This window comes from Daphnia magna, linkage group LG9 (genome assembly GCF_020631705.1).
Source record: "Daphnia magna isolate NIES linkage group LG9, ASM2063170v1.1, whole genome shotgun sequence".
NCBI lineage: Eukaryota > Metazoa > Arthropoda > Branchiopoda > Diplostraca > Daphniidae > Daphnia > Daphnia magna.
In genome coordinates, this window is record NC_059190.1 from 6,509,502 (window position 1) to 6,527,052 (window position 17,551).

At 39.4% G+C, this 17,551-nt stretch overlaps 63 non-coding genes across 63 annotated transcripts; 15 read left to right on the plus strand and 48 right to left on the minus strand.

Annotated features, from left to right (window-relative positions):
* Positions 1 to 30: 30 nt before the first annotated feature.
* Positions 31 to 103, plus strand: Trnam-cau. The gene has a single exon. It is a non-coding gene; the product is annotated as a tRNA-Met (tRNA).
* Positions 104 to 558: 455 nt separating this feature from the next.
* Trnaq-cug lies at positions 559 to 630 on the minus strand. Its single transcript has one exon. It is a non-coding gene; the product is annotated as a tRNA-Gln (tRNA).
* Positions 631 to 742: 112 nt separating this feature from the next.
* Trnas-gcu lies at positions 743 to 824 on the minus strand. Its single transcript has one exon. It is a non-coding gene; the product is annotated as a tRNA-Ser (tRNA).
* A 117-nt stretch (positions 825 to 941) lies between these two features.
* On the minus strand, positions 942 to 1,014 carry Trnak-uuu. The gene has a single exon. It is a non-coding gene; the product is annotated as a tRNA-Lys (tRNA).
* Positions 1,015 to 1,114: 100 nt separating this feature from the next.
* On the plus strand, positions 1,115 to 1,187 carry Trnam-cau. Its single transcript has one exon. It is a non-coding gene; the product is annotated as a tRNA-Met (tRNA).
* A 454-nt stretch (positions 1,188 to 1,641) lies between these two features.
* Positions 1,642 to 1,713, minus strand: Trnaq-cug. Its single transcript has one exon. It is a non-coding gene; the product is annotated as a tRNA-Gln (tRNA).
* Positions 1,714 to 1,825: 112 nt separating this feature from the next.
* On the minus strand, positions 1,826 to 1,907 carry Trnas-gcu. The gene has a single exon. It is a non-coding gene; the product is annotated as a tRNA-Ser (tRNA).
* A 117-nt stretch (positions 1,908 to 2,024) lies between these two features.
* Positions 2,025 to 2,097, minus strand: Trnak-uuu. The gene has a single exon. It is a non-coding gene; the product is annotated as a tRNA-Lys (tRNA).
* A 100-nt stretch (positions 2,098 to 2,197) lies between these two features.
* On the plus strand, positions 2,198 to 2,270 carry Trnam-cau. Its single transcript has one exon. It is a non-coding gene; the product is annotated as a tRNA-Met (tRNA).
* A 455-nt stretch (positions 2,271 to 2,725) lies between these two features.
* Trnaq-cug lies at positions 2,726 to 2,797 on the minus strand. The gene has a single exon. It is a non-coding gene; the product is annotated as a tRNA-Gln (tRNA).
* A 112-nt stretch (positions 2,798 to 2,909) lies between these two features.
* Positions 2,910 to 2,991, minus strand: Trnas-gcu. The gene has a single exon. It is a non-coding gene; the product is annotated as a tRNA-Ser (tRNA).
* Positions 2,992 to 3,108: 117 nt separating this feature from the next.
* Positions 3,109 to 3,181, minus strand: Trnak-uuu. The gene has a single exon. It is a non-coding gene; the product is annotated as a tRNA-Lys (tRNA).
* Positions 3,182 to 3,281: 100 nt separating this feature from the next.
* On the plus strand, positions 3,282 to 3,354 carry Trnam-cau. The gene has a single exon. It is a non-coding gene; the product is annotated as a tRNA-Met (tRNA).
* Positions 3,355 to 3,808: 454 nt separating this feature from the next.
* Positions 3,809 to 3,880, minus strand: Trnaq-cug. The gene has a single exon. It is a non-coding gene; the product is annotated as a tRNA-Gln (tRNA).
* A 112-nt stretch (positions 3,881 to 3,992) lies between these two features.
* Trnas-gcu lies at positions 3,993 to 4,074 on the minus strand. Its single transcript has one exon. It is a non-coding gene; the product is annotated as a tRNA-Ser (tRNA).
* A 117-nt stretch (positions 4,075 to 4,191) lies between these two features.
* Trnak-uuu lies at positions 4,192 to 4,264 on the minus strand. Its single transcript has one exon. It is a non-coding gene; the product is annotated as a tRNA-Lys (tRNA).
* A 100-nt stretch (positions 4,265 to 4,364) lies between these two features.
* Trnam-cau lies at positions 4,365 to 4,437 on the plus strand. The gene has a single exon. It is a non-coding gene; the product is annotated as a tRNA-Met (tRNA).
* Positions 4,438 to 4,892: 455 nt separating this feature from the next.
* Trnaq-cug lies at positions 4,893 to 4,964 on the minus strand. The gene has a single exon. It is a non-coding gene; the product is annotated as a tRNA-Gln (tRNA).
* A 112-nt stretch (positions 4,965 to 5,076) lies between these two features.
* On the minus strand, positions 5,077 to 5,158 carry Trnas-gcu. Its single transcript has one exon. It is a non-coding gene; the product is annotated as a tRNA-Ser (tRNA).
* Positions 5,159 to 5,275: 117 nt separating this feature from the next.
* Trnak-uuu lies at positions 5,276 to 5,348 on the minus strand. The gene has a single exon. It is a non-coding gene; the product is annotated as a tRNA-Lys (tRNA).
* A 100-nt stretch (positions 5,349 to 5,448) lies between these two features.
* On the plus strand, positions 5,449 to 5,521 carry Trnam-cau. Its single transcript has one exon. It is a non-coding gene; the product is annotated as a tRNA-Met (tRNA).
* Positions 5,522 to 5,976: 455 nt separating this feature from the next.
* On the minus strand, positions 5,977 to 6,048 carry Trnaq-cug. The gene has a single exon. It is a non-coding gene; the product is annotated as a tRNA-Gln (tRNA).
* A 112-nt stretch (positions 6,049 to 6,160) lies between these two features.
* Trnas-gcu lies at positions 6,161 to 6,242 on the minus strand. Its single transcript has one exon. It is a non-coding gene; the product is annotated as a tRNA-Ser (tRNA).
* A 117-nt stretch (positions 6,243 to 6,359) lies between these two features.
* Positions 6,360 to 6,432, minus strand: Trnak-uuu. Its single transcript has one exon. It is a non-coding gene; the product is annotated as a tRNA-Lys (tRNA).
* Positions 6,433 to 6,532: 100 nt separating this feature from the next.
* Positions 6,533 to 6,605, plus strand: Trnam-cau. Its single transcript has one exon. It is a non-coding gene; the product is annotated as a tRNA-Met (tRNA).
* Positions 6,606 to 7,059: 454 nt separating this feature from the next.
* Positions 7,060 to 7,131, minus strand: Trnaq-cug. The gene has a single exon. It is a non-coding gene; the product is annotated as a tRNA-Gln (tRNA).
* Positions 7,132 to 7,243: 112 nt separating this feature from the next.
* Positions 7,244 to 7,325, minus strand: Trnas-gcu. The gene has a single exon. It is a non-coding gene; the product is annotated as a tRNA-Ser (tRNA).
* Positions 7,326 to 7,442: 117 nt separating this feature from the next.
* Trnak-uuu lies at positions 7,443 to 7,515 on the minus strand. The gene has a single exon. It is a non-coding gene; the product is annotated as a tRNA-Lys (tRNA).
* Positions 7,516 to 7,615: 100 nt separating this feature from the next.
* Trnam-cau lies at positions 7,616 to 7,688 on the plus strand. The gene has a single exon. It is a non-coding gene; the product is annotated as a tRNA-Met (tRNA).
* A 454-nt stretch (positions 7,689 to 8,142) lies between these two features.
* Positions 8,143 to 8,214, minus strand: Trnaq-cug. Its single transcript has one exon. It is a non-coding gene; the product is annotated as a tRNA-Gln (tRNA).
* Positions 8,215 to 8,326: 112 nt separating this feature from the next.
* Positions 8,327 to 8,408, minus strand: Trnas-gcu. Its single transcript has one exon. It is a non-coding gene; the product is annotated as a tRNA-Ser (tRNA).
* Positions 8,409 to 8,525: 117 nt separating this feature from the next.
* Trnak-uuu lies at positions 8,526 to 8,598 on the minus strand. The gene has a single exon. It is a non-coding gene; the product is annotated as a tRNA-Lys (tRNA).
* Positions 8,599 to 8,698: 100 nt separating this feature from the next.
* Trnam-cau lies at positions 8,699 to 8,771 on the plus strand. The gene has a single exon. It is a non-coding gene; the product is annotated as a tRNA-Met (tRNA).
* A 454-nt stretch (positions 8,772 to 9,225) lies between these two features.
* Positions 9,226 to 9,297, minus strand: Trnaq-cug. Its single transcript has one exon. It is a non-coding gene; the product is annotated as a tRNA-Gln (tRNA).
* A 112-nt stretch (positions 9,298 to 9,409) lies between these two features.
* Positions 9,410 to 9,491, minus strand: Trnas-gcu. The gene has a single exon. It is a non-coding gene; the product is annotated as a tRNA-Ser (tRNA).
* A 117-nt stretch (positions 9,492 to 9,608) lies between these two features.
* Positions 9,609 to 9,681, minus strand: Trnak-uuu. Its single transcript has one exon. It is a non-coding gene; the product is annotated as a tRNA-Lys (tRNA).
* Positions 9,682 to 9,781: 100 nt separating this feature from the next.
* Trnam-cau lies at positions 9,782 to 9,854 on the plus strand. Its single transcript has one exon. It is a non-coding gene; the product is annotated as a tRNA-Met (tRNA).
* A 455-nt stretch (positions 9,855 to 10,309) lies between these two features.
* Trnaq-cug lies at positions 10,310 to 10,381 on the minus strand. The gene has a single exon. It is a non-coding gene; the product is annotated as a tRNA-Gln (tRNA).
* A 112-nt stretch (positions 10,382 to 10,493) lies between these two features.
* Trnas-gcu lies at positions 10,494 to 10,575 on the minus strand. The gene has a single exon. It is a non-coding gene; the product is annotated as a tRNA-Ser (tRNA).
* Positions 10,576 to 10,692: 117 nt separating this feature from the next.
* On the minus strand, positions 10,693 to 10,765 carry Trnak-uuu. Its single transcript has one exon. It is a non-coding gene; the product is annotated as a tRNA-Lys (tRNA).
* A 100-nt stretch (positions 10,766 to 10,865) lies between these two features.
* Trnam-cau lies at positions 10,866 to 10,938 on the plus strand. Its single transcript has one exon. It is a non-coding gene; the product is annotated as a tRNA-Met (tRNA).
* Positions 10,939 to 11,392: 454 nt separating this feature from the next.
* Trnaq-cug lies at positions 11,393 to 11,464 on the minus strand. The gene has a single exon. It is a non-coding gene; the product is annotated as a tRNA-Gln (tRNA).
* Positions 11,465 to 11,576: 112 nt separating this feature from the next.
* Positions 11,577 to 11,658, minus strand: Trnas-gcu. The gene has a single exon. It is a non-coding gene; the product is annotated as a tRNA-Ser (tRNA).
* Positions 11,659 to 11,775: 117 nt separating this feature from the next.
* Trnak-uuu lies at positions 11,776 to 11,848 on the minus strand. Its single transcript has one exon. It is a non-coding gene; the product is annotated as a tRNA-Lys (tRNA).
* Positions 11,849 to 11,949: 101 nt separating this feature from the next.
* On the plus strand, positions 11,950 to 12,022 carry Trnam-cau. Its single transcript has one exon. It is a non-coding gene; the product is annotated as a tRNA-Met (tRNA).
* A 454-nt stretch (positions 12,023 to 12,476) lies between these two features.
* Trnaq-cug lies at positions 12,477 to 12,548 on the minus strand. Its single transcript has one exon. It is a non-coding gene; the product is annotated as a tRNA-Gln (tRNA).
* A 112-nt stretch (positions 12,549 to 12,660) lies between these two features.
* Trnas-gcu lies at positions 12,661 to 12,742 on the minus strand. Its single transcript has one exon. It is a non-coding gene; the product is annotated as a tRNA-Ser (tRNA).
* A 117-nt stretch (positions 12,743 to 12,859) lies between these two features.
* On the minus strand, positions 12,860 to 12,932 carry Trnak-uuu. The gene has a single exon. It is a non-coding gene; the product is annotated as a tRNA-Lys (tRNA).
* Positions 12,933 to 13,032: 100 nt separating this feature from the next.
* Trnam-cau lies at positions 13,033 to 13,105 on the plus strand. Its single transcript has one exon. It is a non-coding gene; the product is annotated as a tRNA-Met (tRNA).
* Positions 13,106 to 13,560: 455 nt separating this feature from the next.
* Positions 13,561 to 13,632, minus strand: Trnaq-cug. Its single transcript has one exon. It is a non-coding gene; the product is annotated as a tRNA-Gln (tRNA).
* Positions 13,633 to 13,744: 112 nt separating this feature from the next.
* Positions 13,745 to 13,826, minus strand: Trnas-gcu. Its single transcript has one exon. It is a non-coding gene; the product is annotated as a tRNA-Ser (tRNA).
* A 117-nt stretch (positions 13,827 to 13,943) lies between these two features.
* On the minus strand, positions 13,944 to 14,016 carry Trnak-uuu. The gene has a single exon. It is a non-coding gene; the product is annotated as a tRNA-Lys (tRNA).
* A 626-nt stretch (positions 14,017 to 14,642) lies between these two features.
* Trnaq-cug lies at positions 14,643 to 14,714 on the minus strand. Its single transcript has one exon. It is a non-coding gene; the product is annotated as a tRNA-Gln (tRNA).
* Positions 14,715 to 14,826: 112 nt separating this feature from the next.
* On the minus strand, positions 14,827 to 14,908 carry Trnas-gcu. Its single transcript has one exon. It is a non-coding gene; the product is annotated as a tRNA-Ser (tRNA).
* A 117-nt stretch (positions 14,909 to 15,025) lies between these two features.
* Positions 15,026 to 15,098, minus strand: Trnak-uuu. The gene has a single exon. It is a non-coding gene; the product is annotated as a tRNA-Lys (tRNA).
* Positions 15,099 to 15,198: 100 nt separating this feature from the next.
* Positions 15,199 to 15,271, plus strand: Trnam-cau. Its single transcript has one exon. It is a non-coding gene; the product is annotated as a tRNA-Met (tRNA).
* A 454-nt stretch (positions 15,272 to 15,725) lies between these two features.
* Positions 15,726 to 15,797, minus strand: Trnaq-cug. The gene has a single exon. It is a non-coding gene; the product is annotated as a tRNA-Gln (tRNA).
* A 112-nt stretch (positions 15,798 to 15,909) lies between these two features.
* Positions 15,910 to 15,991, minus strand: Trnas-gcu. Its single transcript has one exon. It is a non-coding gene; the product is annotated as a tRNA-Ser (tRNA).
* Positions 15,992 to 16,108: 117 nt separating this feature from the next.
* Positions 16,109 to 16,181, minus strand: Trnak-uuu. The gene has a single exon. It is a non-coding gene; the product is annotated as a tRNA-Lys (tRNA).
* A 100-nt stretch (positions 16,182 to 16,281) lies between these two features.
* Positions 16,282 to 16,354, plus strand: Trnam-cau. The gene has a single exon. It is a non-coding gene; the product is annotated as a tRNA-Met (tRNA).
* A 455-nt stretch (positions 16,355 to 16,809) lies between these two features.
* Trnaq-cug lies at positions 16,810 to 16,881 on the minus strand. Its single transcript has one exon. It is a non-coding gene; the product is annotated as a tRNA-Gln (tRNA).
* A 112-nt stretch (positions 16,882 to 16,993) lies between these two features.
* On the minus strand, positions 16,994 to 17,075 carry Trnas-gcu. The gene has a single exon. It is a non-coding gene; the product is annotated as a tRNA-Ser (tRNA).
* A 117-nt stretch (positions 17,076 to 17,192) lies between these two features.
* On the minus strand, positions 17,193 to 17,265 carry Trnak-uuu. Its single transcript has one exon. It is a non-coding gene; the product is annotated as a tRNA-Lys (tRNA).
* Positions 17,266 to 17,551: the final 286 nt, after the last annotated feature.

The following is a 17,551-nucleotide window of genomic DNA, read 5'->3' on the forward strand; positions in this document are numbered from 1 at the left end:
TTAAATTGTAATTTTTGTTATATGTCAGACGCCTCGATAGCGCAGTAGGCAGCGCGCGAGTCTCATAATCTCGAGGTCGTGAGTTCGAACCTCACTCGGGGCAGTTACTTGCTATTAAACAATGTTATTTTTGTGCCAATACGCAGGTTCACTTCGTGCGGAGATGGGTGTTTTCTAGATGTTGTACTTAATGTGACCCACGTTAAATGATTCAGAAGAATACAGTATAATGTAAGCTACGTCAATTCATTTTTATTTACTGTTCCATATTGTGTATCTAAGTTGTATTTGGCGAGAAAAAGAAATTAAAGTTGTGGACAAAGAAGTTTGGGAAAGGAGAAAGGGGAAGAATCATTTATACGGTTTAGCTATCAAGGTTAAAACAATTTAAAGGACTCAGAGGAGATAATTAAACCGTTGACTGAAGGAATAAGTTTAAAGGGTAGAGGTGGAAACTTTCAAAGAAGAAATGACAAAAAAGGTGGCGTTTACCACGAGAATATTTTCTACGAATAGGAGAATAAACAACCATATTTTCTTTTGGTTTCTTATAATAAGAGGCCCTACTGAGATTTGAACTCAGATTATCAGAGTCAGAGTCTGAAGTGCTAACCATTACACCATAGGACCCGTTTGAAACACCGATCTTTCATCCAGAATATACAGCAATCAATGTTTGTTTTCACAACAACACGGTAGCGAGATGCGCCAGTCATTCGTCATTAAAAGAAAGAATACTAATCGACGAAGATGGGATTCGAACCCACGCGTGCAATGCACAATGGATTAGCAGTCCATCACCTTAACCACTCGGTCACCTCGTCTATAAGCAGAATCAAACTTCACTTGACTAACACTTATCCGTAAACAAGAACTTTTAATCATCTATGCAGCAACTACGTGTGCAATTTAACAGACAGAAAGCAACATTCGAAGCACTACGCCCGATGAGGGACTTGAACCCTCGACCTCAGGATTAAAAGTCCCGCGCTCTACCAGCTGAGCTAACCGGGCTTATTTACCGCGTTCTGGGATAGCAATATCAATTATTTCTTTAATATACCTTACGAAACATTGTCATCTTTTAAATTGTAATTTTTGTTATATGTCAGACGCCTCGATAGCGCAGTAGGCAGCGCGCGAGTCTCATAATCTCGAGGTCGTGAGTTCGAACCTCACTCGGGGCAGTTACTTGCTATTAAACAATGTTATTTTTGTGCCAATACGCAGGTTCACTTCGTGCGGAGATGGGTGTTTTCTAGATGTTGTACTTAATGTGACCCACGTTAAATGATTCAGAAGAATACAGTATAATGTAAGCTACGTCAATTCATTTTTATTTACTGTTCCATATTGTGTATCTAAGTTGTATTTGGCGAGAAAAAGAAATTAAAGTTGTGGACAAAGAAGTTTGGGAAAGGAGAAAGGGGAAGAATCATTTATACGGTTTAGCTATCAAGGTTAAAACAATTTAAAGGACTCAGAGGAGATAATTAAACCGTTGACTGAAGGAATAAGTTTAAAGGGTAGAGGTGGAAACTTTCAAAGAAGAAATGACAAAAAGGTGGCGTTTACCACGAGAATATTTTCTACGAATAGGAGAATAAACAACCATATTTTCTTTTGGTTTCTTATAATAAGAGGCCCTACTGAGATTTGAACTCAGATTATCAGAGTCAGAGTCTGAAGTGCTAACCATTACACCATAGGACCCGTTTGAAACACCGATCTTTCATCCAGAATATACAGCAATCAATGTTTGTTTTCACAACAACACGGTAGCGAGATGCGCCAGTCATTCGTCATTAAAAGAAAGAATACTAATCGACGAAGATGGGATTCGAACCCACGCGTGCAATGCACAATGGATTAGCAGTCCATCACCTTAACCACTCGGTCACCTCGTCTATAAGCAGAATCAAACTTCACTTGACTAACACTTATCCGTAAACAAGAACTTTTAATCATCTATGCAGCAACTACGTGTGCAATTTAACAGACAGAAAGCAACATTCGAAGCACTACGCCCGATGAGGGACTTGAACCCTCGACCTCAGGATTAAAAGTCCCGCGCTCTACCAGCTGAGCTAACCGGGCTTATTTACCGCGTTCTGGGATAGCAATATCAATTATTTCTTTAATATACCTTACGAAACATTGTCATCTTTTAAATTGTAATTTTTGTTATATGTCAGACGCCTCGATAGCGCAGTAGGCAGCGCGCGAGTCTCATAATCTCGAGGTCGTGAGTTCGAACCTCACTCGGGGCAGTTACTTGCTATTAAACAATGTTATTTTTGTGCCAATACGCAGGTTCACTTCGTGCGGAGATGGGTGTTTTCTAGATGTTGTACTTAATGTGACCCACGTTAAATGATTCAGAAGAATACAGTATAATGTAAGCTACGTCAATTCATTTTTATTTACTGTTCCATATTGTGTATCTAAGTTGTATTTGGCGAGAAAAAGAAATTAAAGTTGTGGACAAAGAAGTTTGGGAAAGGAGAAAGGGGAAGAATCATTTATACGGTTTAGCTATCAAGGTTAAAACAATTTAAAGGACTCAGAGGAGATAATTAAACCGTTGACTGAAGGAATAAGTTTAAAGGGTAGAGGTGGAAACTTTCAAAGAAGAAATGACAAAAAAGGTGGCGTTTACCACGAGAATATTTTCTACGAATAGGAGAATAAACAACCATATTTTCTTTTGGTTTCTTATAATAAGAGGCCCTACTGAGATTTGAACTCAGATTATCAGAGTCAGAGTCTGAAGTGCTAACCATTACACCATAGGACCCGTTTGAAACACCGATCTTTCATCCAGAATATACAGCAATCAATGTTTGTTTTCACAACAACACGGTAGCGAGATGCGCCAGTCATTCGTCATTAAAAGAAAGAATACTAATCGACGAAGATGGGATTCGAACCCACGCGTGCAATGCACAATGGATTAGCAGTCCATCACCTTAACCACTCGGTCACCTCGTCTATAAGCAGAATCAAACTTCACTTGACTAACACTTATCCGTAAACAAGAACTTTTAATCATCTATGCAGCAACTACGTGTGCAATTTAACAGACAGAAAGCAACATTCGAAGCACTACGCCCGATGAGGGACTTGAACCCTCGACCTCAGGATTAAAAGTCCCGCGCTCTACCAGCTGAGCTAACCGGGCTTATTTACCGCGTTCTGGGATAGCAATATCAATTATTTCTTTAATATACCTTACGAAACATTGTCATCTTTTAAATTGTAATTTTTGTTATATGTCAGACGCCTCGATAGCGCAGTAGGCAGCGCGCGAGTCTCATAATCTCGAGGTCGTGAGTTCGAACCTCACTCGGGGCAGTTACTTGCTATTAAACAATGTTATTTTTGTGCCAATACGCAGGTTCACTTCGTGCGGAGATGGGTGTTTTCTAGATGTTGTACTTAATGTGACCCACGTTAAATGATTCAGAAGAATACAGTATAATGTAAGCTACGTCAATTCATTTTTATTTACTGTTCCATATTGTGTATCTAAGTTGTATTTGGCGAGAAAAAGAAATTAAAGTTGTGGACAAAGAAGTTTGGGAAAGGAGAAAGGGGAAGAATCATTTATACGGTTTAGCTATCAAGGTTAAAACAATTTAAAGGACTCAGAGGAGATAATTAAACCGTTGACTGAAGGAATAAGTTTAAAGGGTAGAGGTGGAAACTTTCAAAGAAGAAATGACAAAAAGGTGGCGTTTACCACGAGAATATTTTCTACGAATAGGAGAATAAACAACCATATTTTCTTTTGGTTTCTTATAATAAGAGGCCCTACTGAGATTTGAACTCAGATTATCAGAGTCAGAGTCTGAAGTGCTAACCATTACACCATAGGACCCGTTTGAAACACCGATCTTTCATCCAGAATATACAGCAATCAATGTTTGTTTTCACAACAACACGGTAGCGAGATGCGCCAGTCATTCGTCATTAAAAGAAAGAATACTAATCGACGAAGATGGGATTCGAACCCACGCGTGCAATGCACAATGGATTAGCAGTCCATCACCTTAACCACTCGGTCACCTCGTCTATAAGCAGAATCAAACTTCACTTGACTAACACTTATCCGTAAACAAGAACTTTTAATCATCTATGCAGCAACTACGTGTGCAATTTAACAGACAGAAAGCAACATTCGAAGCACTACGCCCGATGAGGGACTTGAACCCTCGACCTCAGGATTAAAAGTCCCGCGCTCTACCAGCTGAGCTAACCGGGCTTATTTACCGCGTTCTGGGATAGCAATATCAATTATTTCTTTAATATACCTTACGAAACATTGTCATCTTTTAAATTGTAATTTTTGTTATATGTCAGACGCCTCGATAGCGCAGTAGGCAGCGCGCGAGTCTCATAATCTCGAGGTCGTGAGTTCGAACCTCACTCGGGGCAGTTACTTGCTATTAAACAATGTTATTTTTGTGCCAATACGCAGGTTCACTTCGTGCGGAGATGGGTGTTTTCTAGATGTTGTACTTAATGTGACCCACGTTAAATGATTCAGAAGAATACAGTATAATGTAAGCTACGTCAATTCATTTTTATTTACTGTTCCATATTGTGTATCTAAGTTGTATTTGGCGAGAAAAAGAAATTAAAGTTGTGGACAAAGAAGTTTGGGAAAGGAGAAAGGGGAAGAATCATTTATACGGTTTAGCTATCAAGGTTAAAACAATTTAAAGGACTCAGAGGAGATAATTAAACCGTTGACTGAAGGAATAAGTTTAAAGGGTAGAGGTGGAAACTTTCAAAGAAGAAATGACAAAAAAGGTGGCGTTTACCACGAGAATATTTTCTACGAATAGGAGAATAAACAACCATATTTTCTTTTGGTTTCTTATAATAAGAGGCCCTACTGAGATTTGAACTCAGATTATCAGAGTCAGAGTCTGAAGTGCTAACCATTACACCATAGGACCCGTTTGAAACACCGATCTTTCATCCAGAATATACAGCAATCAATGTTTGTTTTCACAACAACACGGTAGCGAGATGCGCCAGTCATTCGTCATTAAAAGAAAGAATACTAATCGACGAAGATGGGATTCGAACCCACGCGTGCAATGCACAATGGATTAGCAGTCCATCACCTTAACCACTCGGTCACCTCGTCTATAAGCAGAATCAAACTTCACTTGACTAACACTTATCCGTAAACAAGAACTTTTAATCATCTATGCAGCAACTACGTGTGCAATTTAACAGACAGAAAGCAACATTCGAAGCACTACGCCCGATGAGGGACTTGAACCCTCGACCTCAGGATTAAAAGTCCCGCGCTCTACCAGCTGAGCTAACCGGGCTTATTTACCGCGTTCTGGGATAGCAATATCAATTATTTCTTTAATATACCTTACGAAACATTGTCATCTTTTAAATTGTAATTTTTGTTATATGTCAGACGCCTCGATAGCGCAGTAGGCAGCGCGCGAGTCTCATAATCTCGAGGTCGTGAGTTCGAACCTCACTCGGGGCAGTTACTTGCTATTAAACAATGTTATTTTTGTGCCAATACGCAGGTTCACTTCGTGCGGAGATGGGTGTTTTCTAGATGTTGTACTTAATGTGACCCACGTTAAATGATTCAGAAGAATACAGTATAATGTAAGCTACGTCAATTCATTTTTATTTACTGTTCCATATTGTGTATCTAAGTTGTATTTGGCGAGAAAAAGAAATTAAAGTTGTGGACAAAGAAGTTTGGGAAAGGAGAAAGGGGAAGAATCATTTATACGGTTTAGCTATCAAGGTTAAAACAATTTAAAGGACTCAGAGGAGATAATTAAACCGTTGACTGAAGGAATAAGTTTAAAGGGTAGAGGTGGAAACTTTCAAAGAAGAAATGACAAAAAAGGTGGCGTTTACCACGAGAATATTTTCTACGAATAGGAGAATAAACAACCATATTTTCTTTTGGTTTCTTATAATAAGAGGCCCTACTGAGATTTGAACTCAGATTATCAGAGTCAGAGTCTGAAGTGCTAACCATTACACCATAGGACCCGTTTGAAACACCGATCTTTCATCCAGAATATACAGCAATCAATGTTTGTTTTCACAACAACACGGTAGCGAGATGCGCCAGTCATTCGTCATTAAAAGAAAGAATACTAATCGACGAAGATGGGATTCGAACCCACGCGTGCAATGCACAATGGATTAGCAGTCCATCACCTTAACCACTCGGTCACCTCGTCTATAAGCAGAATCAAACTTCACTTGACTAACACTTATCCGTAAACAAGAACTTTTAATCATCTATGCAGCAACTACGTGTGCAATTTAACAGACAGAAAGCAACATTCGAAGCACTACGCCCGATGAGGGACTTGAACCCTCGACCTCAGGATTAAAAGTCCCGCGCTCTACCAGCTGAGCTAACCGGGCTTATTTACCGCGTTCTGGGATAGCAATATCAATTATTTCTTTAATATACCTTACGAAACATTGTCATCTTTTAAATTGTAATTTTTGTTATATGTCAGACGCCTCGATAGCGCAGTAGGCAGCGCGCGAGTCTCATAATCTCGAGGTCGTGAGTTCGAACCTCACTCGGGGCAGTTACTTGCTATTAAACAATGTTATTTTTGTGCCAATACGCAGGTTCACTTCGTGCGGAGATGGGTGTTTTCTAGATGTTGTACTTAATGTGACCCACGTTAAATGATTCAGAAGAATACAGTATAATGTAAGCTACGTCAATTCATTTTTATTTACTGTTCCATATTGTGTATCTAAGTTGTATTTGGCGAGAAAAAGAAATTAAAGTTGTGGACAAAGAAGTTTGGGAAAGGAGAAAGGGGAAGAATCATTTATACGGTTTAGCTATCAAGGTTAAAACAATTTAAAGGACTCAGAGGAGATAATTAAACCGTTGACTGAAGGAATAAGTTTAAAGGGTAGAGGTGGAAACTTTCAAAGAAGAAATGACAAAAAGGTGGCGTTTACCACGAGAATATTTTCTACGAATAGGAGAATAAACAACCATATTTTCTTTTGGTTTCTTATAATAAGAGGCCCTACTGAGATTTGAACTCAGATTATCAGAGTCAGAGTCTGAAGTGCTAACCATTACACCATAGGACCCGTTTGAAACACCGATCTTTCATCCAGAATATACAGCAATCAATGTTTGTTTTCACAACAACACGGTAGCGAGATGCGCCAGTCATTCGTCATTAAAAGAAAGAATACTAATCGACGAAGATGGGATTCGAACCCACGCGTGCAATGCACAATGGATTAGCAGTCCATCACCTTAACCACTCGGTCACCTCGTCTATAAGCAGAATCAAACTTCACTTGACTAACACTTATCCGTAAACAAGAACTTTTAATCATCTATGCAGCAACTACGTGTGCAATTTAACAGACAGAAAGCAACATTCGAAGCACTACGCCCGATGAGGGACTTGAACCCTCGACCTCAGGATTAAAAGTCCCGCGCTCTACCAGCTGAGCTAACCGGGCTTATTTACCGCGTTCTGGGATAGCAATATCAATTATTTCTTTAATATACCTTACGAAACATTGTCATCTTTTAAATTGTAATTTTTGTTATATGTCAGACGCCTCGATAGCGCAGTAGGCAGCGCGCGAGTCTCATAATCTCGAGGTCGTGAGTTCGAACCTCACTCGGGGCAGTTACTTGCTATTAAACAATGTTATTTTTGTGCCAATACGCAGGTTCACTTCGTGCGGAGATGGGTGTTTTCTAGATGTTGTACTTAATGTGACCCACGTTAAATGATTCAGAAGAATACAGTATAATGTAAGCTACGTCAATTCATTTTTATTTACTGTTCCATATTGTGTATCTAAGTTGTATTTGGCGAGAAAAAGAAATTAAAGTTGTGGACAAAGAAGTTTGGGAAAGGAGAAAGGGGAAGAATCATTTATACGGTTTAGCTATCAAGGTTAAAACAATTTAAAGGACTCAGAGGAGATAATTAAACCGTTGACTGAAGGAATAAGTTTAAAGGGTAGAGGTGGAAACTTTCAAAGAAGAAATGACAAAAAGGTGGCGTTTACCACGAGAATATTTTCTACGAATAGGAGAATAAACAACCATATTTTCTTTTGGTTTCTTATAATAAGAGGCCCTACTGAGATTTGAACTCAGATTATCAGAGTCAGAGTCTGAAGTGCTAACCATTACACCATAGGACCCGTTTGAAACACCGATCTTTCATCCAGAATATACAGCAATCAATGTTTGTTTTCACAACAACACGGTAGCGAGATGCGCCAGTCATTCGTCATTAAAAGAAAGAATACTAATCGACGAAGATGGGATTCGAACCCACGCGTGCAATGCACAATGGATTAGCAGTCCATCACCTTAACCACTCGGTCACCTCGTCTATAAGCAGAATCAAACTTCACTTGACTAACACTTATCCGTAAACAAGAACTTTTAATCATCTATGCAGCAACTACGTGTGCAATTTAACAGACAGAAAGCAACATTCGAAGCACTACGCCCGATGAGGGACTTGAACCCTCGACCTCAGGATTAAAAGTCCCGCGCTCTACCAGCTGAGCTAACCGGGCTTATTTACCGCGTTCTGGGATAGCAATATCAATTATTTCTTTAATATACCTTACGAAACATTGTCATCTTTTAAATTGTAATTTTTGTTATATGTCAGACGCCTCGATAGCGCAGTAGGCAGCGCGCGAGTCTCATAATCTCGAGGTCGTGAGTTCGAACCTCACTCGGGGCAGTTACTTGCTATTAAACAATGTTATTTTTGTGCCAATACGCAGGTTCACTTCGTGCGGAGATGGGTGTTTTCTAGATGTTGTACTTAATGTGACCCACGTTAAATGATTCAGAAGAATACAGTATAATGTAAGCTACGTCAATTCATTTTTATTTACTGTTCCATATTGTGTATCTAAGTTGTATTTGGCGAGAAAAAGAAATTAAAGTTGTGGACAAAGAAGTTTGGGAAAGGAGAAAGGGGAAGAATCATTTATACGGTTTAGCTATCAAGGTTAAAACAATTTAAAGGACTCAGAGGAGATAATTAAACCGTTGACTGAAGGAATAAGTTTAAAGGGTAGAGGTGGAAACTTTCAAAGAAGAAATGACAAAAAGGTGGCGTTTACCACGAGAATATTTTCTACGAATAGGAGAATAAACAACCATATTTTCTTTTGGTTTCTTATAATAAGAGGCCCTACTGAGATTTGAACTCAGATTATCAGAGTCAGAGTCTGAAGTGCTAACCATTACACCATAGGACCCGTTTGAAACACCGATCTTTCATCCAGAATATACAGCAATCAATGTTTGTTTTCACAACAACACGGTAGCGAGATGCGCCAGTCATTCGTCATTAAAAGAAAGAATACTAATCGACGAAGATGGGATTCGAACCCACGCGTGCAATGCACAATGGATTAGCAGTCCATCACCTTAACCACTCGGTCACCTCGTCTATAAGCAGAATCAAACTTCACTTGACTAACACTTATCCGTAAACAAGAACTTTTAATCATCTATGCAGCAACTACGTGTGCAATTTAACAGACAGAAAGCAACATTCGAAGCACTACGCCCGATGAGGGACTTGAACCCTCGACCTCAGGATTAAAAGTCCCGCGCTCTACCAGCTGAGCTAACCGGGCTTATTTACCGCGTTCTGGGATAGCAATATCAATTATTTCTTTAATATACCTTACGAAACATTGTCATCTTTTAAATTGTAATTTTTGTTATATGTCAGACGCCTCGATAGCGCAGTAGGCAGCGCGCGAGTCTCATAATCTCGAGGTCGTGAGTTCGAACCTCACTCGGGGCAGTTACTTGCTATTAAACAATGTTATTTTTGTGCCAATACGCAGGTTCACTTCGTGCGGAGATGGGTGTTTTCTAGATGTTGTACTTAATGTGACCCACGTTAAATGATTCAGAAGAATACAGTATAATGTAAGCTACGTCAATTCATTTTTATTTACTGTTCCATATTGTGTATCTAAGTTGTATTTGGCGAGAAAAAGAAATTAAAGTTGTGGACAAAGAAGTTTGGGAAAGGAGAAAGGGGAAGAATCATTTATACGGTTTAGCTTATCAAGGTTAAAACAATTTAAAGGACTCAGAGGAGATAATTAAACCGTTGACTGAAGGAATAAGTTTAAAGGGTAGAGGTGGAAACTTTCAAAGAAGAAATGACAAAAAGGTGGCGTTTACCACGAGAATATTTTCTACGAATAGGAGAATAAACAACCATATTTTCTTTTGGTTTCTTATAATAAGAGGCCCTACTGAGATTTGAACTCAGATTATCAGAGTCAGAGTCTGAAGTGCTAACCATTACACCATAGGACCCGTTTGAAACACCGATCTTTCATCCAGAATATACAGCAATCAATGTTTGTTTTCACAACAACACGGTAGCGAGATGCGCCAGTCATTCGTCATTAAAAGAAAGAATACTAATCGACGAAGATGGGATTCGAACCCACGCGTGCAATGCACAATGGATTAGCAGTCCATCACCTTAACCACTCGGTCACCTCGTCTATAAGCAGAATCAAACTTCACTTGACTAACACTTATCCGTAAACAAGAACTTTTAATCATCTATGCAGCAACTACGTGTGCAATTTAACAGACAGAAAGCAACATTCGAAGCACTACGCCCGATGAGGGACTTGAACCCTCGACCTCAGGATTAAAAGTCCCGCGCTCTACCAGCTGAGCTAACCGGGCTTATTTACCGCGTTCTGGGATAGCAATATCAATTATTTCTTTAATATACCTTACGAAACATTGTCATCTTTTAAATTGTAATTTTTGTTATATGTCAGACGCCTCGATAGCGCAGTAGGCAGCGCGCGAGTCTCATAATCTCGAGGTCGTGAGTTCGAACCTCACTCGGGGCAGTTACTTGCTATTAAACAATGTTATTTTTGTGCCAATACGCAGGTTCACTTCGTGCGGAGATGGGTGTTTTCTAGATGTTGTACTTAATGTGACCCACGTTAAATGATTCAGAAGAATACAGTATAATGTAAGCTACGTCAATTCATTTTTATTTACTGTTCCATATTGTGTATCTAAGTTGTATTTGGCGAGAAAAAGAAATTAAAGTTGTGGACAAAGAAGTTTGGGAAAGGAGAAAGGGGAAGAATCATTTATACGGTTTAGCTATCAAGGTTAAAACAATTTAAAGGACTCAGAGGAGATAATTAAACCGTTGACTGAAGGAATAAGTTTAAAGGGTAGAGGTGGAAACTTTCAAAGAAGAAATGACAAAAAGGTGGCGTTTACCACGAGAATATTTTCTACGAATAGGAGAATAAACAACCATATTTTCTTTTGGTTTCTTATAATAAGAGGCCCTACTGAGATTTGAACTCAGATTATCAGAGTCAGAGTCTGAAGTGCTAACCATTACACCATAGGACCCGTTTGAAACACCGATCTTTCATCCAGAATATACAGCAATCAATGTTTGTTTTCACAACAACACGGTAGCGAGATGCGCCAGTCATTCGTCATTAAAAGAAAGAATACTAATCGACGAAGATGGGATTCGAACCCACGCGTGCAATGCACAATGGATTAGCAGTCCATCACCTTAACCACTCGGTCACCTCGTCTATAAGCAGAATCAAACTTCACTTGACTAACACTTATCCGTAAACAAGAACTTTTAATCATCTATGCAGCAACTACGTGTGCAATTTAACAGACAGAAAGCAACATTCGAAGCACTACGCCCGATGAGGGACTTGAACCCTCGACCTCAGGATTAAAAGTCCCGCGCTCTACCAGCTGAGCTAACCGGGCTTATTTACCGCGTTCTGGGATAGCAATATCAATTATTTCTTTAATATACCTTACGAAACATTGTCATCTTTTAAATTGTAATTTTTGTTATATGGTCAGACGCCTCGATAGCGCAGTAGGCAGCGCGCGAGTCTCATAATCTCGAGGTCGTGAGTTCGAACCTCACTCGGGGCAGTTACTTGCTATTAAACAATGTTATTTTTGTGCCAATACGCAGGTTCACTTCGTGCGGAGATGGGTGTTTTCTAGATGTTGTACTTAATGTGACCCACGTTAAATGATTCAGAAGAATACAGTATAATGTAAGCTACGTCAATTCATTTTTATTTACTGTTCCATATTGTGTATCTAAGTTGTATTTGGCGAGAAAAAGAAATTAAAGTTGTGGACAAAGAAGTTTGGGAAAGGAGAAAGGGGAAGAATCATTTATACGGTTTAGCTATCAAGGTTAAAACAATTTAAAGGACTCAGAGGAGATAATTAAACCGTTGACTGAAGGAATAAGTTTAAAGGGTAGAGGTGGAAACTTTCAAAGAAGAAATGACAAAAAGGTGGCGTTTACCACGAGAATATTTTCTACGAATAGGAGAATAAACAACCATATTTTCTTTTGGTTTCTTATAATAAGAGGCCCTACTGAGATTTGAACTCAGATTATCAGAGTCAGAGTCTGAAGTGCTAACCATTACACCATAGGACCCGTTTGAAACACCGATCTTTCATCCAGAATATACAGCAATCAATGTTTGTTTTCACAACAACACGGTAGCGAGATGCGCCAGTCATTCGTCATTAAAAGAAAGAATACTAATCGACGAAGATGGGATTCGAACCCACGCGTGCAATGCACAATGGATTAGCAGTCCATCACCTTAACCACTCGGTCACCTCGTCTATAAGCAGAATCAAACTTCACTTGACTAACACTTATCCGTAAACAAGAACTTTTAATCATCTATGCAGCAACTACGTGTGCAATTTAACAGACAGAAAGCAACATTCGAAGCACTACGCCCGATGAGGGACTTGAACCCTCGACCTCAGGATTAAAAGTCCCGCGCTCTACCAGCTGAGCTAACCGGGCTTATTTACCGCGTTCTGGGATAGCAATATCAATTATTTCTTTAATATACCTTACGAAACATTGTCATCTTTTAAATTGTAATTTTTGTTATATGTCAGACGCCTCGATAGCGCAGTAGGCAGCGCGCGAGTCTCATAATCTCGAGGTCGTGAGTTCGAACCTCACTCGGGGCAGTTACTTGCTATTAAACAATGTTATTTTTGTGCCAATACGCAGGTTCACTTCGTGCGGAGATGGGTGTTTTCTAGATGTTGTACTTAATGTGACCCACGTTAAATGATTCAGAAGAATACAGTATAATGTAAGCTACGTCAATTCATTTTTATTTACTGTTCCATATTGTGTATCTAAGTTGTATTTGGCGAGAAAAAGAAATTAAAGTTGTGGACAAAGAAGTTTGGGAAAGGAGAAAGGGGAAGAATCATTTATACGGTTTAGCTATCAAGGTTAAAACAATTTAAAGGACTCAGAGGAGATAATTAAACCGTTGACTGAAGGAATAAGTTTAAAGGGTAGAGGTGGAAACTTTCAAAGAAGAAATGACAAAAAAGGTGGCGTTTACCACGAGAATATTTTCTACGAATAGGAGAATAAACAACCATATTTTCTTTTGGTTTCTTATAATAAGAGGCCCTACTGAGATTTGAACTCAGATTATCAGAGTCAGAGTCTGAAGTGCTAACCATTACACCATAGGACCCGTTTGAAACACCGATCTTTCATCCAGAATATACAGCAATCAATGTTTGTTTTCACAACAACACGGTAGCGAGATGCGCCAGTCATTCGTCATTAAAAGAAAGAATACTAATCGACGAAGATGGGATTCGAACCCACGCGTGCAATGCACAATGGATTAGCAGTCCATCACCTTAACCACTCGGTCACCTCGTCTATAAGCAGAATCAAACTTCACTTGACTAACACTTATCCGTAAACAAGAACTTTTAATCATCTATGCAGCAACTACGTGTGCAATTTAACAGACAGAAAGCAACATTCGAAGCACTACGCCCGATGAGGGACTTGAACCCTCGACCTCAGGATTAAAAGTCCCGCGCTCTACCAGCTGAGCTAACCGGGCTTATTTACCGCGTTCTGGGATAGCAATATCAATTATTTCTTTAATATACCTTACGAAACATTGTCATCTTTTAAATTGTAATTTTTGTTATATGTCAGACGCCTCGATAGCGCAGTAGGCAGCGCGCGAGTCTCATAATCTCGAGGTCGTGAGTTCGAACCTCACTGGGGCGGTTACTTGCTATTAAACAATGTTATTTTTGTGCCAATACGCAGGTTCACTTCGTGCGGAGATGGGTGTTTTCTAGATGTTGTACTTAATGTGACCCACGTTAAATGATTCAGAAGAATACAGTATAATGTAAGCTACGTCAATTCATTTTTATTTACTGTTCCATATTGTGTATCTAAGTTGTATTTGGCGAGAAAAAGAAATTAAAGTTGTGGACAAAGAAGTTTGGGAAAGGAGAAAGGGGAAGAATCATTTATACGGTTTAGCTATCAAGGTTAAAACAATTTAAAGGACTCAGAGGAGATAATTAAACCGTTGACTGAAGGAATAAGTTTAAAGGGTAGAGGTGGAAACTTTCAAAGAAGAAATGACAAAAAGGTGGCGTTTACCACGAGAATATTTTCTACGAATAGGAGAATAAACAACCATATTTTCTTTTGGTTTCTTATAATAAGAGGCCCTACTGAGATTTGAACTCAGATTATCAGAGTCAGAGTCTGAAGTGCTAACCATTACACCATAGGACCCGTTTGAAACACCGATCTTTCATCCAGAATATACAGCAATCAATGTTTGTTTTCACAACAACACGGTAGCGAGATGCGCCAGTCATTCGTCATTAAAAGAAAGAATACTAATCGACGAAGATGGGATTCGAACCCACGCGTGCAATGCACAATGGATTAGCAGTCCATCACCTTAACCACTCGGTCACCTCGTCTATAAGCAGAATCAAACTTCACTTGACTAACACTTATCCGTAAACAAGAACTTTTAATCATCTATGCAGCAACTACGTGTGCAATTTAACAGACAGAAAGCAACATTCGAAGCACTACGCCCGATGAGGGACTTGAACCCTCGACCTCAGGATTAAAAGTCCCGCGCTCTACCAGCTGAGCTAACCGGGCTTATTTACCGCGTTCTGGGATAGCAATATCAATTATTTCTTTAATATACCTTACGAAACATTGTCATCTTTTAAATTGTAATTTTTGTTATATGTCAGACGCCTCGATAGCGCAGTAGGCAGCGCGCGAGTCTCATAATCTCGAGGTCGTGAGTTCGAACCTCACTCGGGGCAGTTACTTGCTATTAAACAATGTTATTTTTGTGCCAATACGCAGGTTCACTTCGTGCGGAGATGGGTGTTTTCTAGATGTTGTACTTAATGTGACCCACGTTAAATGATTCAGAAGAATACAGTATAATGTAAGCTACGTCAATTCATTTTTATTTACTGTTCCATATTGTGTATCTAAGTTGTATTTGGCGAGAAAAAGAAATTAAAGTTGTGGACAAAGAAGTTTGGGAAAGGAGAAAGGGGAAGAATCATTTATACGGTTTAGCTATCAAGGTTAAAACAATTTAAAGGACTCAGAGGAGATAATTAAACCGTTGACTGAAGGAATAAGTTTAAAGGGTAGAGGTGGAAACTTTCAAAGAAGAAATGACAAAAAGGTGGCGTTTACCACGAGAATATTTTCTACGAATAGGAGAATAAACAACCATATTTTCTTTTGGTTTCTTATAATAAGAGGCCCTACTGAGATTTGAACTCAGATTATCAGAGTCAGAGTCTGAAGTGCTAACCATTACACCATAGGACCCGTTTGAAACACCGATCTTTCATCCAGAATATACAGCAATCAATGTTTGTTTTCACAACAACACGGTAGCGAGATGCGCCAGTCATTCGTCATTAAAAGAAAGAATACTAATCGACGAAGATGGGATTCGAACCCACGCGTGCAATGCACAATGGATTAGCAGTCCATCACCTTAACCACTCGGTCACCTCGTCTATAAGCAGAATCAAACTTCACTTGACTAACACTTATCCGTAAACAAGAACTTTTAATCATCTATGCAGCAACTACGTGTGCAATTTAACAGACAGAAAGCAACATTCGAAGCACTACGCCCGATGAGGGACTTGAACCCTCGACCTCAGGATTAAAAGTCCCGCGCTCTACCAGCTGAGCTAACCGGGCTTATTTACCGCGTTCTGGGATAGCAATATCAATTATTTCTTTAATATACCTTACGAAACATTGTCATCTTTTAAATTGTAATTTTTGTTATATGTCAGACGCCTCGATAGCGCAGTAGGCAGCGCGCGAGTCTCATAATCTCGAGGTCGTGAGTTCGAACCTCACTCGGGGCAGTTACTTGCTATTAAACAATGTTATTTTTGTGCCAATACGCAGGTTCACTTCGTGCGGAGATGGGTGTTTTCTAGATGTTGTACTTAATGTGACCCACGTTAAATGATTCAGAAGAATACAGTATAATGTAAGCTACGTCAATTCATTTTTATTTACTGTTCCATATTGTGTATCTAAGTTGTATTTGGCGAGAAAAAGAAATTAAAGTTGTGGACAAAGAAGTTTGGGAAAGGAGAAAGGGGAAGAATCATTTATACGGTTTAGCTATCAAGGTTAAAACAATTTAAAGGACTCAGAGGAGATAATTAAACCGTTGACTGAAGGAATAAGTTTAAAGGGTAGAGGGGGAAACTTTCAAAGAAGAAATGACAAAAAAGGTGGCGTTTACCACGAGAATATTTTCTACGAATAGGAGAATAAACAACCATATTTTCTTTTGGTTTCTTATAATAAGAGGCCCTACTGAGATTTGAACTCAGATTATCAGAGTCAGAGTCTGAAGTGCTAACCATTACACCATAGGACCCGTTTGAAACACCGATCTTTCATCCAGAATATACAGCAATCAATGTTTGTTTTCACAACAACACGGTAGCGAGATGCGCCAGTCATTCGTCATTAAAAGAAAGAATACTAATCGACGAAGATGGGATTCGAACCCACGCGTGCAATGCACAATGGATTAGCAGTCCATCACCTTAACCACTCGGTCACCTCGTCTATAAGCAGAATCAAACTTCACTTGACTAACACTTATCCGTAAACAAGAACTTTTAATCATCTATGCAGCAACTACGTGTGCAATTTAACAGACAGAAAGCAACATTCGAAGCACTACGCCCGATGAGGGACTTGAACCCTCGACCTCAGGATTAAAAGTCCCGCGCTCTACCAGCTGAGCTAACCGGGCTTATTTACCGCGTTCTGGGATAGCAATATCAATTATTTCTTTAATATACCTTACGAAACATTGTCATCTTTTAAATTGTAATTTTTGTTATATGGTCAGACGCCTCGATAGCGCAGTAGGCAGCGCGCGAGTCTCATAATCTCGAGGTCGTGAGTCCGAACCTCACCTCGGGGCAGTTACTTGCTATTAAACAATGTTATTTTTGTGCCAATACGCAGGTTCACTTCGTGCGGAGATGGGTGTTTTCTAGATGTTGTACTTAATGTGACCCACGTTAAATGATTCA